General features: G+C 44.3%; 1 pseudogene; it reads right to left on the bottom strand.

The window, feature by feature from the left end:
- Positions 1-696: 696 nt before the first annotated feature.
- Positions 697-1132, bottom strand: LOC128411594 (reactive oxygen species modulator 1-like; annotated as a pseudogene).
- Positions 1133-13666: the final 12534 nt, after the last annotated feature.

Here is a 13666-nt window from a genome sequence, read left to right as displayed (position 1 = left end):
GTGACTGCCACCCCCCTGTGCCCCACACTTTGAACTCGTACAGTCCACACAGTCTGCATTGCATCCTATTTCCTCAATATATAAATTGCCTCTAAGGAAGGAGATGACATGAGCAGACAACAGGAGTATTTGCTGTTTGCTGCCATGGTTTGGCACCTCATGCCAAGGATTTTCTTCTTAAGAGCAGCGTTTAAGGAGAACACGATGGGGGTGGGGAGCAGCAGCAAATGATGAAAACCAATAAAGATTATTGAAACCAGCAGAACAGCCCGAAGTCTCTCAGCATAAAAATAAAGCAGGAGACTAAAAGATCTGAAAGGGAAGGGAAGTCATTGCCTGGTAGGGAAATGACATCAGAATTGGCCCCAGACAGGCCTCACCTGGGCAGAGCATTCAAAAGTCAGGGAGCCACAATCTACAAGGCCCTGTCTATCTCACTTCCCAAGATAGTGGTGGTGGGTCTTTGTTTGCACAAGCAGAAAAAAGGCCTCTGATGACGATCTTAATTCATGTGCAGATTCGTGCAGGAAAAAGAGGTCCTTCAGATACCTGAGCCTCAAACTGTTTTGCATTTTTTTAATGATTCCTATAATTGATCATTATTTGAGGTCACATCCATGGAGATCCATTGTATACAGAGATTCCATTGCTTCTAAATCTCCACTGCCTTTGCCACTTTTGTTATGGAGAAAAAGATTTACAAACTCTTGCTACAGCAATAAAGGCCGGAACTTATTTTGATGGATTATTCAATCTTGGTGCAGAGATTTTTATTCTACTACATAGCAGAACTTCCAACTTGCAGGGGCACTGGTCTTCGTGATAGAAAAGTAACATTAACAGCGGATTCCCATGCCAATTGCCATAAATGTCCCAAAAGTTCCGCCACTCTGCACCATGGTTTTGCCAACACCACCCAACAGTCATCGCCCTCTCATGCCAAACCTGAGACAAGAAAACGTGTCGAACAGTGCACCTGCTGCCATACCAACAGCAAAGCCCATCATGAAGCCCATTTTCCCTCTGTCAAAGCAACTACGGTAGGTTGGGATTGGCCATATGGTCCCTCTGTCACAGGCACCTCGACCACTCTGTGCTTCGTTAAACCCAAGTTTCCCCAACTGTTTTGCATTTTAAAAGGTGGTGAGTTGCCTGATGCAACTCTCCCAAAAGTTATTGAGCAGGGTACCGCAGCAGCAGCGAGAGTTCCTGTGCGCCATTTTGGAGCCCATAAGTCTTTTTGTGGTTTTTTTTTACAAAGCCTTTTAAACATTTGTTTCTAGACTTTGGCTCACTGACTTCTTCAGGCTCTGGAGAGGGTCTCCTCACAAGCCACGAGGACTTTCCAGCTCTCTCTTGCCATTTCCAGGTTTGAATTGATTGATTTCCTGGCGCCGTGCATATACGTGAGCGCAGGTGAATCAATCATGTGTTAGTGGCAGATGCTTGTACAGTGGTACCTCAGGTTAAGTACTTAATTTGTTCCAGAGGTCTGTTCTTAACCTGAAACTGTTCTTAACCTGAAGCACCACTTTAGCTAATGGGGCCTCCCGCTGCTGCCACGCCACCAGAGCACGATTTCTGTTCTCACCCTGAAACAAAGTTCTTAACCCAAGGTAATATTTCTGGGTTAGCGGAGTCTGTAACCTGAAGCGTATGTAACCTGAAGTGTATGTAACCCAAGGTACCACTGTACTTCATTAATTTTTGTAACGAGTGTCAAAGCAGGTTAAGCAGAGCAATAGATATCTGGACCAAAGTATACCCAGGGAGTGGGAAAACTGAGCAGGGATTTGCATCTGTATGGATGTTCCATACAGGGAAAGCCATTCCACTGTTAGCCTCTGGCCCGGCAATTCTCTGTTCTCCTGTTGTGCTAGGAAAGAATATCACTGTTTGTATGAACATCTTATTTATGAACATCTTATTTATCATATGAATAAACTCATATGAGGACAACATTTGTAAAACCCCAAACCACCACCTTTTAAAAATACAGGGGACCTTGGAATTTCAGAAACAACACACACCAGATTGAGGTTTTTCTCTCTCTTTTTTAAAAGAATAAACAAAACATTTTTCTTCTTCACATGTTCTTTCTGTATCAGCTTCGCAAAAAAATCCCTTTACTCTTCAAGATCTGAGAGGACTGCAGGCTGGGTGTATGGTGAGGGGGAAGGAAAGGATGTTATCATAAAGAAGAGCTGAGTGATTCATCTCTTCTAGAGTCTGATCCTATATTCCTGATATCAATCTGCTCTACAAAGAAATGCCATTTAATGGAACAAATCACACCCTAGACCATTCATCGAAGGACCAATGCTACAGGTGTATTTGGTCTCTGGGCAACTCCAAGACTCCAGTGGTCTCCATTTATGGGAGAGATTTCCAACAGTCTGGTTCCTGTCCCTGGTAAATTCTTGACCCTATTTTGGGAAATTTGGGCGGTGCCTTTGTAAAACACTTTTAGTGTGGCTTGTTAGAATTGCCATTCTTAAGGAATCCTTTTGAGTCTCTAGATATCCTTCTCCCCAGGAAAGCGGGAAATGGAATATCCACCATCATTCTGGCTTTGAGATCTAACATAGGCAGAGGGGGACGCCAATGTTCCTGCTCTCTCAGAGGGAAGATAGGGTTCCAACCTCCAGATAGCAAACATTCTGACACCTCAAACTAGATGTATCTGAGCATATACAAAGTGCCACCTTGCCAAACGGAACCAAGCACTTTTAAGCATGTGTAGCACGCATTTGCCTTTGGCCAGGAAGCTGCAATCTTAAAATAAGCAAGTGCCTATTAGAATGCACAGAGCTTCTCTTCTAAACATGAAAGGGTACATTAATTTCTTTCATGTCAATGCATCTTAGAAAAAGCAGAGAAGTGACACACATGAGCTCATGTCGTACATGCAGACAACTGGGCTTTGCGTTCTCCAGTTCCAGCAACTGGGGAAAAGGGGGGGGGGGACTCTTGATTGAGTCAGCAAAATCCTGCTGGTGAGAAAACTGTGAATCAGCTCTGCACGCACTACCTGCTTTCTCTGTTTCATGAGGCCACTGGTGGTCTCAACCTCCACACCATGACCGCTGTACTGTGCTCACTGTTCTCATATACATGCCTCAAAGGGAGCGGGGAAGAGTACAGTTGTACCTTGGTTATCGAACGGAATCCGTTCCAGAAGTCTGTTCAACTTCCGAAAACGTTCGAAAACCAAGGCACGGCTTCCGATTGGCTGCAGGAACTTCCTGCACGCAATTGGAAGCCACAAAAGCCACATCAGATGTTCGGCTTCCAAAAAAGTTCGCAAACTGGAACACTTTTGCGGTTTGCGGCGTTCGGGAGACAAAACGTTTGAGTCACAAGGCATTCAAAAACCAAGTTACGACTGTATTCCCAAAGCCAAGGGGGGAGCAGGAGGGAGCTGCCCCCCCAATCAAGTAAATCAATAAAAACACTTAACTAACCGAGGTTCTGCCCCCCCATGAAGCCTGCCCCCCATAACTGCTGGCTACGCCCATGATGTTCCATAAGGCAATTAAAAGGCACTGAGGGTAAAACAAGTCACATATTCTTGGGCCTATCACCTTTGTTTGCTCGCTTGTTTACTTATTTGTGCCACATTTCTTAGCAGTGTAGAAGCGTGCAGATAAAATTAGCACAACACAGAACTACAATGTAAAAACCAACGAATAAATGTAATGAAATACAACAGAAAATATGAACCCGGAAAGCTAAAAGCAGGAAGTTCTTCACCCGGCGCTGAAAGGCCTGTCATGTTGACAACCAGGTGTGCATCCCTTATAGAGGGTGTTACAAGTCAGGGGGCCAACACAGAAAAGGATCTCTCTTTTGCAGAAGGCACAGCATACCTCTGCTAGAGAGAGTACTTGGAACAAGGCCTTTCCTGAAGGCATCGGTCTTCAGGTATTTTGGTGCCAAGCCATCTAAGACTTTAAAAAGATAACCACTAGCACCTTAAACTGGGCTCAGAAGTCCATAGGCTGCCAAAACAAATCTTTCAAAACCTTGAGATTCCATCCCTATGAACAAGATAATGTTTGGAATAATGCAGAGGCAACAAATTGTTGAAACTGTTCTTGGCTATCCACAAGACACGTACTATCCTAGCCACTTACTGTATACACCTGGGGGGTGGGTGGGAAGTGTGTTCCTCCAGATGTTAGACTTCAACTCCCATCATTTCCAGCACAGCACAGCCAATGGTCAGGAATGATGGGATTTGTAGTCCAGCAACAACCAGAGCGCCACAGACTTCCTGTTTCTGCTGTATAAGCTCCTGTTTAGCCAAACACCACCTTATAGTCTTCGCTCACTTACTGCCAAGCACTTACCAATAAGTACCATTTAAATCAGCAAAACAGAAGACTAAACGACTAGAGGCTTCTTTAAAAAGAAAGAAAGCAACTACTGCCAACTGACTCATGAAATGACAGTTCTGTAACTTCCAAAAACACAGCTCCCGCTCCCAAATTTTTACGTGAGTTGATGCAAGGTCTCCCGGTACCAACTGTTCAAGGACGTAGCCCTGATAATGTGCTGTGACCTCATTCTATTATATTAGCACACAGCTGAAACTGTACCATTAGTAACAAGATCAGCCATTTCCTTGGGAGCAATTAGCCCAGGTTCCTTGTTGATTGACATGCCATCTGTGTGGGGGGGGGTTGTTGTTTTTTTCCAGACGAGGAAAAGCAACTCCATTTCGTGCCCCCCCCCGACGTTGCTGCACTAATGTGCACCCTCCTGCACTTCATGATATTTTTAGCCACGCAGAAGTACCTCTTTTGAAATAGCTGCTGTTTCCCAGGCAGTGAGGAGAGAACCGCTTGTTCTGGGTGAAAGCATGTGGTTTGGAGACATGGCATGATGCAAGACAAGGCAACGGGACCTGTGTGCATCATCAGGAAGACCTGAAAACCAGAAAAGGGAAAAATAATTAAATGTGGCAGGCAAAGCATTGGCTTGCAGATTCAAACTTCATTAATCTGAACCACGTTGATTAAGTACCCACAACTCTGGGTTCATGATCAGGGCATCGAACAAGACAAAACTCAAGAGCTGGCTAAGGGCCAGTTCAGGCATTAAATAACAACAAACCCAAGTGTGTAACTCAGTGTAATGCCCAGGTATTATTATTATTATTACAATTTGAATTGTACATCCGTACATCTCAGGGCGGCTCACAACATAAAATTACAATATAAAAAACACAAAAATACATAACAAAAACATGACAAACCACATTTTGAAATTTTGTACTAATTTGTCTTCTCTCTCGTTATAGTGCTTTAGACACTGTTTAGCTATGAAAATGGGTCTAAAATATTTTAAATAAATTACATCTATATGGTGTACGCTCAAGAGATGAACCATAACCAATCACAGTATGATACTTAGATTTCCAAACACCTCTTTTCACATCTACATTTTACATTTTTAGGTTGAGTCCGTTGAGAAGCCCCTGAGGGCAGAACTACGAATCATGATTAGTGGAGGAGGCCAGAGCTCAGAATCTGAGCACATGCATTTTATGCAGAAGATTGCAGGATCAGACCTTGGTATCTCCAGATTAAAAGAATCGGGTACGGGACTTACATTCACATGTGGTGGAGGTGTAAATATGTACAATTTTTTAGGCAAACAGTGTTTCAGGAGATAACAGAAATCACTGGGTTAAAGCTGACCGAAATTCCAGAGGTAGCATAATTATCAATTTATGATGGGGTGGAAGGTTCGCAGGCTATGAAGGACTTGCTCACAAATTTATTGACAGTTGCATGAATTATGATAGCTAGGAAGTGGAAGGGGCAAGCATAATATAAAATGGAAGCATGGCATAACGAGGTGGGGGATTTGGCTATTAATGATAAATTAACATGTGCTATTAAGGTATGATGGGGAATGTGCAGGAGAAATGATTCTGAGGAGATATGGAAGGTGTTTGTGGAATTTGTGCTGTTAAAACGGAAAGGGGTCAAACCATCACAAGAAGTGTTGAAATTTTGGGAGGTTGGATAGTTACAATAGAATGGTCCCGGGGGTGGGTTGCACACTTTTTAATAATTTATTTATTATTATTACTTTTCCGTAAGCAAATAAATAAATAAATAAATAAATAAGCCAGCCAGCCAGCAGGTGACGAGGAAAGGCTCTCTGCCAGAGACCCTGGTCATCCACTGCTAGTCTGAGTAGGCAGCTGGAAAAATGGTCTGACCCACAGCAGGTTCCTTTGTTTATCTCTATTTGTGAGGGCGGGCATAGTAACAGGTGTGCTCACACAGCAGTTATTAAGGGGATCCGGTGAATATCCCTGCACACCAAACCTGTCTGGCGCAAGAGGGCTTAGCTGTTTTCCTGCCCATCCACAACACTGACAGGTGTGATGGAGAGCTCACCTCAAAAGGTCTGCTTATCGCTTTTTCCTGTTGCAGCATGGGAAATGACCAAGGACATAAGGAAAGGGTACTTCCACCATTTCTTTTTCGATGCTGATATCATCCGTGGCACCTATTGCTACCTTCCTCCAGCCCCCACTGCCAGAGCACCTATGTCTGCAGGATGATGGGCAAGCTTTTCCCAACTTGGAGATGCAACGGGGGGTGGGGCGGCATCTGTTGATTTTCGGCTTGTAGCTCAGAAACAATGATAAGCTTTGCCTGCCGCAAGGGCAGCTTTATCCCTGGAGAGTTTGGTGAGCAGCCTCAAATCTTACCGGCACCTGAGTGCAAATACAGTCAAACCTTGGTTCCTGAACGGCTTAGGTGACGAACAAATCAGCTCCCAAACGCCGAAAATCTGGAAGTAAGTCTTTCGGTTTTCGGAAACTGAACGTCTAGCGCGGCTTCCGCTTGAGTGCAGGAAGCTCCTGCAGCCAATTGGAAACCTCACCTTGGTTTTTGAACTGTTTTGGGAGTCGAACAGACTTCTGGAACGGATTAAGTTCAAGAACCAAGGTTTCACTGCACTTACACAGAGGGTGTGTGCATATACTACCGGTTTAGGAAGCAGTGTACGCACAGCGTTAAATGCAACCTATATCAATACTGTTGTTTCTTATGAAATGCTGTGTTTGGTGTGCTTTACCCCAAACCAACTTAAATCTGAATTGAGGGAAAGAATGGCCTAGCTGCATTTTGAGCCACTGATGCGCACACAGCCGTGGCAAAAGTGAATTCAGCAGTTTAATTATGCGCTGAACAGAAGAAGTAGCATTTTTCACTCTATAAGACGCAACAGGCCACAAGACGCACCTAGTTTTTGGAGGAGGAAAACAAGGAAAAAAATATTCTGAATCTCAGAAGCCAGAACAGCAAGAGGGATCGCTGCGCAGCCTGCATTCGCTCCATAAGACGCACACACACATCCCCCCCCCTACTTTTTAGGAGGGGAAAAGTGAGTCTTATAGAGCAAAAAATACAGTACTTTCTTTTGCCTGTTCTGAATCTTCCAACATTCATCTCCATCAGATGGCCCCAGGTTCCACTGCTATGGGGGAAGGAAAACTTATCTCTAGCCACCTTATTCACAGTGTGAATAACCTTAGACACCTCTATCATGCCTGAGAATCCCAGCCTGAGATAGCAACATGAAGCAGAGATGTTGGGAAAGGATGTCCCCTGGGCTAACAAATTTCTAGGCACCTTTTGCTCAGCACGTCAAGTTCACAAAGGCCCGTAAATAAATGTCACGAATCAAGCCAGCTTCAAAAACATTTTGAGATTTGTTCTAATCATGAACGAAACCACTTTCCTCCTTTCTTCTCTCCTCCCCGCCAGCCCTCCCTAGGACAGAGAAGGAAAGGGGATGGTTTCGAGGGGGGGATGGACTTTGCTAACGGAAAAATACATTTTAGAGGGATCCTTGCCAGGCAACCATATGCACATCTGCTCTTAACGGGTTTCAGCTGAAACTACTGAAAATATACATGGGTCTATTTATATGGAACAGCTTGTATACATGATAAGATTACAATTTGGAGGATAACAATGGGCTTAACTATGGAAAAAGTAAGCCTTTTAAAACTCCTTTTCCACACATGCCCGTAACATTTTACCACATATGTTGTTGAGGGGGACCAAAATTTGTTGAGAATTAAGGAAATCTCTGCATTTCTAGATTAGTGGCAAACAAATTCAAGATGTTCCTTCCAGCATCTTTCTGCCAGCACTTAACTCCTTATTTACTGTAGGATTCCTAGGGAGCGACAACTTCCATCGGTCTGAGGTGACCGTGAAGGAAATGGGTCAAAACCAACCGAATTCATATTTCAAAAATGTCTGCGCAGCCTTGTTCTACAGTCAGCATAGATCCCACGGACATTAAGCTGAAACTCTTGGCTCCATAGAGGTGGGGAAACCTTTACAGCATGAGGGCCATGTTCCCTTCTGATTAGCCTTCCAAGGGCCACAGGTAAGTGGTGGGCAGGGCCAAAGGCAAAAGTGAGCACAGCAATGTATGCAAATTTCATCTTTGTACAGCAGGCTCATTTCCACATACCCCTCCCTATCACCCATTATGACAAGCAAGAGTTCAGGGACATGTTCCAGTCAGGCAAAAACTCTTGGGGTACAAAGGAGGGTCAGTTTCAGAGGACTGGAGGGCCGCATTCAGTTCCTGGGTCTGAGGTTCCATGTCACTAAACAAGTGTGCTAGTTGTAAAAAGGTAAAGGTAAAGGACCCCTGGACGGTTAAGTCCAGTCAAAGGCGACTATGGGGTTGCGGCGCTCATCTCGCTTTCAGGCTAAGGGAGCTGGCGTTTGTCTGCAGACAGCTTTCTGGGTCATGTGGCCAGCATGACTAAGCCGCTTCTGGCGCAACGGAACACCGTGACAGAAACCAGAGCACACGGAAACGCCGTTTACCTTCCTGTCACAGCAGTACCTATTTATCTACTTGCACTGGTGTGCTTTCGAACTGCTAGGTTGGCAGGAGCTGGGACAGAGCAACAGGAGCTCACTCCGTTGCAGGGATTCAATCGGCAAGCCCAAGAGGCTCAGTGGTTTAGACCACAGCACCTGTCCACACAGTTACTCAAGAACAACAGTGGCATACTGGAGACTCTTCACATACCCTCCAACATTTCTTTGATAAAAATAGGCATGTCCTATTCCATTATCAACAATTATCCATAATTATTATTTAAACCCCAACCATCTAACTGCATTGCCCCAGCCACTCTGGGCAGCTTCCAACGTATATAAAAGCATAATACAACATTGAACATTAAAAACAAAAGCATCCCTATACATGGCTGCCTTCAGATGTCTTCTAAAAGTTGTATAGTTTCTTATCTCCTTGGCTCAGGGCTCACATAACTCCATACCCTCCAACATTTCTCTGGTGAAAATAGGAATGTCCTAAGGAAAAGAGGGACATTCCATGATCAAATCAGAAGCTGAGATGGCTTCTGCAAATCCAGGACTGTCCCTGGAAAATAGGAGAACACTTAGAGGGTCTGCAGGTACAATCCAGATGGTGACTTGCTATGTAGCATGACAGCCACTACATGAAGCAGTTGCTGGGTGTGTGTGTGTGTGTGTGTATGTGTGTGTGCATATGGATTATGTTGGGAATTTGTTGCTTGCTACAGCCATGTGGCATTCAGAAATTTGGAATACACACAGTGACTATAGAGGTCGCCAAGGCACTGGCATTGTGGTCAACGAACAGGATTGCACCTACAGATTTGGGGACAGGATGTTAACGAAATCAGGACGGCCTCATTTATCAATAAGGACTGACACCTACATTAAGAGGTTCATTTTCTTGTCGCATGTACCAGTTATAAATCTCTAAGTGGCTTACAAGTAGAAATTAAAACCATACACTGCACATGTAATAAAACATAAACTTGAAATCTAATACGGAATCAAACCAGAGCGAATCCGCCAACAGAGAATGACATCAGAATAAACGATCTCTAAGAGGAGGACTAAAAGCCTGAAAACCCCGGCAAAAGAACTCACTCCCTGCGGATGTTTGCCACATTTCTTTAATTCTTTATTACATTTAAATTTCATCTTTCCTCCAAGGAGTTCGAGGTGACATACAAGGTTCTCCCCTCCCCATTTTATCCTCACAACGCCCAAGTGAGGAATTTAACCTGGGTCTCTTCAACCGCAGTCCAATTCTACAATGCACGACCTACCGTATTTTTCGCTCGATAACACGCACCTGACCATAACACGCACATAGTTTTAAGAGGAGGAAAACAAGAAAAAAAAATTCTGAATGAAACAGTGGATGTATCATTTTTGTGCTTCATGCTGCGGCCACAGACATGTGATTTGACGGTGAGTTTGGGGTAGCCCAATGCAAAGATCCTGAGGATCCATGTGGATCCATGCTTTGTAACCACGTTTTTGCACCATTGCAGCCCCAGGCAACAGTGGGTGCGTGATTTTTTTGGTGCAGGCTGTAGCCATGGACATGCTATGTGATCTGATGGTGAATTTGGGGTGACCCAATGCAAAGATCCTGAGGATCCATGTGGATCCATGCTTTGTAACCACGTTTTTGTACCATTGCAGCCCCAGGCAACAGTGGGTGCGTGATTTTTTTGGTGCAGGCTGTAGCCATGGACATGCTATGTGATCTGATGGTGAATTTGGGGTGACCCAATGCAAAGATCCTGAGGATCCATGTGGATCCGTGCTTTGTAACCATGTTTTTGCACCATTGCAGCCCTGTTTTTGCATCAGATCATTGCTATGTGATCTGATGGTGAATTTGGGGTGACTCAATGCAAAGATCCTGAGGATCCATGTGGATCCGTGATTGGAACCACGTTTTAAGTAGGGAGGGAAGGAAAAACATAGAAGCGACAAGGAGAGGGGTGTGCAGAGAAGCAGCTGGCTAAGAATGCAGGAGAGGGGTTTTACCGGAGGGAGGAAAGGAAGGCAAAAGTCCCCCCCCCCCCCCACAAGCCAGCCAGCTCTCTCTCTCCCCCCCCCCCAACCTGCATGTTGCCTTCGAGTCCCAGACGCACGGAAAGGAATTGCCTGGAGGGGAGGGGTTTTCTCTGCTCTTTGTTCCGTTTGAGCAAACACAGTAAGGAAACAGAAGCGGGTGGGCAGTAAGACCCTGAGGCAGAATGCAGGAAAGCAGCAACTTCCTCCTTTCCTCCCTTCTCCGGACGATTTGATATTTGCCTGATTTATGCCTTCACTCGCGCTTGTCAGCTCCAGGGACCACACATTCGCTCAATAACACGCACAGACATTTTCCCTTACTTTTTAGGAGAAAAAATCTGCGTGTAATAGAGGGAAAAATACGGTATTTATCTCAGGTGTACCATGCTTCACAATATTTATCCCACAGCACTTCACCGTGTAATTTGAAACAAAATGGTAATAAAATATACAATTAGCTAATTAAAGGTAATAAGACAAACCATATAATTTGCACAGCTCCCAAATTAAAATAGCAGCAAAATCCAGCATGGCAGCAACTTCAGTTATAGTGTTCGGAAACGCTTCCCAATACTATTTGAAAGTGAAAACTATTGGAATGCCTGAAAGTATAAAAAAAAGTCTTAACCTGAAGCCTGAAGGATAATGCCATGAGCACCAGGTGAGTCTCCCTTAGATCTCTCCTTTAGCCTCACTTGCATGATATCTGACGGTTCTCTTTTACCAACTTGATAAGGCACAAAAGTTTTGCGTCAAAAAGGCTGCCTGAATAATGTGACTATCATTCATTCCCCAACACCTGTACTTCCTAATAAAATAAAACTTTATCTTGGCATTTTGTACATATTGGGTTGTATCCAAAGGAGAGCTAAGTGACTTGTTCCATTAATGCAAGGATTTCTGCTTGCGCAACAAAACTCCTTTCCGCTTCTTCTCCCCAATCTGCTCTAAGGGTTCCCCCAACACTCCGGAGCAGATCTCAGGAGGGTACAGGTTGTGGGTGGGTAGGAGGATAGGAAGAAACAGATCTATTGCACAAGTGGAACTCCTTGTGCTGCTGCAACACATTGAGGCAATGGGAATTATCCGGCTAAGAATCCTTGCACCTATCATGTAAAGAATGCCAGTATTACTATCCCAATTTTTCAGACGACAGTAGGCTATGGCAGATCCACATGTTGCTTCCGGGTGAGCTGTTTACTGAGCATTCCTTCTGATTTGTTTGCGTCAAGGAATTGTTATCCCAGAGCTTCCACTGCGCTTTCCCATCACTTTCCTTATCTGAAAACATTCTGTTTGTGTGGGGCAGAAGCAGGTTTGTTGCACTGGAATGCCAAGTCAACTTTAATTGAGCAACCTCAATTTGCTGGTACCCCTCAGGCAGCAAAATATTTTGGACCAACCCTCAACACTACAGATTAAAAAGAAAGTTACTCAAATCTGCTCAGAAAGTGGCAAGGTTAGGATAACTTTAACAAAGAATGCTTTGCACCCTCCCGCAGTTATGAGTCCAGGGGTTCTTTCAGAAATGCCAAGACGGCTACAGAGCTGCTATGCCCTCATGTTTTCCTTTGATAGTCCTCTCTGAAAGTGTGGGTTAATATCATGTCCTCTGTTCTTACACAAAACTTGGCACGGCAGAATTCAAATGCGCCACATGAAGTGGAGGTATTAAAATTGTGCTATCAGAGACAATAAAGTGAAATTGCCATCCAACAAATGCTTTAAGGAGGTCTGACATAACCAGAGCAGATTTTTCATTTCCCACTACACCCTGCTGCGGATCTTCACCTGCCTTATTAAATCATAAAGTCCCTTTTTAATAAGTGACCCAGTGGAAAACAATAGTGAATGACAAGTTTCATTAGATTTGGATTTTTTCCCCCTCCAGATGCAAGCGAAGGGTAGAAAGTGCACATTATTTGTTTTCTTTTCAGCGCTATTTGTGTGTGTGTGTGTGTTTCCCCCCTCACCCTGCAAATTTGGTTACATTGGTTTTTAAAAGAACAACAGAAATTGGTTTTATGTTAAGTCCCAACCACATGTAATTATAGAAGTAATAGCTCTGCATAGCTGGAGACAAGACAAAAGGCTTTGCTTATTTTTCAGAGAGTTGAAGGCAAGTTTAGAGAGGGATCGCTGTCCTTGATGTGAACACCAATTCCACGTTTACCTCTGGTAAAGAGGCAATGCAGGTTTTTCTGCGGTTTCAAAATCCTGCCAAACCTACCCCTTTATCAGAGTTGGCACAAAAAAAGGAGAGGTGGTTCTATCACAGGAACGGAAGCTTCTCTCAAACCACGTTAAACTTTCTCCAATGCTATCCATCCAGCAATTGTCCTAATGTCTTTGCAGAGAACGCTTTCAAGAAACGGGTGCTGCGATGGGTGAATGGGGAGGAGGGGGCGGAATGATTAAAAAGCCGTTATAATAAGGAAAGACTGGGGAAAGTAGGTCAAAAAGTACTGATAGCATTTTTATTGTCTCTCAAGGCACTAAGTAACTGCCTGCCCGTGGGAACGGTGCCCTCGGAACTGGCGAACTGTAGCTCGCCAGATTTCTACAGCCTGTTCGGCAGACGCTGTCCTTCCGGTGGCAGAGTTATTAGTGCTGAAAGGAAGCAGTAGTGGGGTCATCTCGCCCATCTCGTTGCATCACGGTATGATTTATTTCATTATCCTTAAGCCATCCCTGATAGATGGTGCATGTCAAGTTGAGATGGTGATGTCACAACC

This window comes from Podarcis raffonei, chromosome 3 (assembly GCF_027172205.1).
Source record: "Podarcis raffonei isolate rPodRaf1 chromosome 3, rPodRaf1.pri, whole genome shotgun sequence".
In the NCBI taxonomy this organism is placed as follows: domain Eukaryota; kingdom Metazoa; phylum Chordata; class Lepidosauria; order Squamata; family Lacertidae; genus Podarcis; species Podarcis raffonei.
This window is presented reverse-complemented; position numbering and strand designations above follow the sequence as displayed.